Here is a 549-nt window from a genome sequence, read left to right on the forward strand (position 1 = left end):
GCGACGAAATGTTTCTTCAGTTCTACCCGAAAGAAACCCGTTTGATTGCTCCAACAAATGTACGACGAGTCGGCTCCAGCCGAGTCGAGGATGCCAAGAAAGGGTGCACTGTGATGGTAGCATTCGAGATGTTCCAATCTCAAATCCTTGCCCCTAATATTATCATGACTGGCCAGCCTGACGGGACGCTTTCAAGACGATTCCCTTCTTGAGATGGGCCTAGCAAAGTCATATTCCATCCAAAGCATTGGATGGACAAAGACGGGTGCTGCACTTACTTGGAATATTTGGCGTCGTGCTATCCAGGCGAAAAGGCTGGTTTGATTTGGGACGCGGCTTCTAGCCATTTCTCAGATCAAAGTCAAAGAGAACGCTGCTGACCTGAACATCACTTTGGGAGGTATTCCTCCAGGGTGTACTAGTCTGATTTAAGTATGCGATCTGATTGCCAACAAACCGATCAAACAGGCCTCTAAGACGCGCTACGCCTTGTGGAAGATTGCCTCTGATCCTGGTCCAGGAGGCAAATACAAGGTCGATCGAAAGGAC

Source organism: Plasmopara halstedii (genome assembly GCF_900000015.1).
Source record: "Plasmopara halstedii genome assembly, contig: Scaffold_1561, whole genome shotgun sequence".
Taxonomy (NCBI): Eukaryota; Oomycota; class Peronosporomycetes; order Peronosporales; family Peronosporaceae; genus Plasmopara; species Plasmopara halstedii.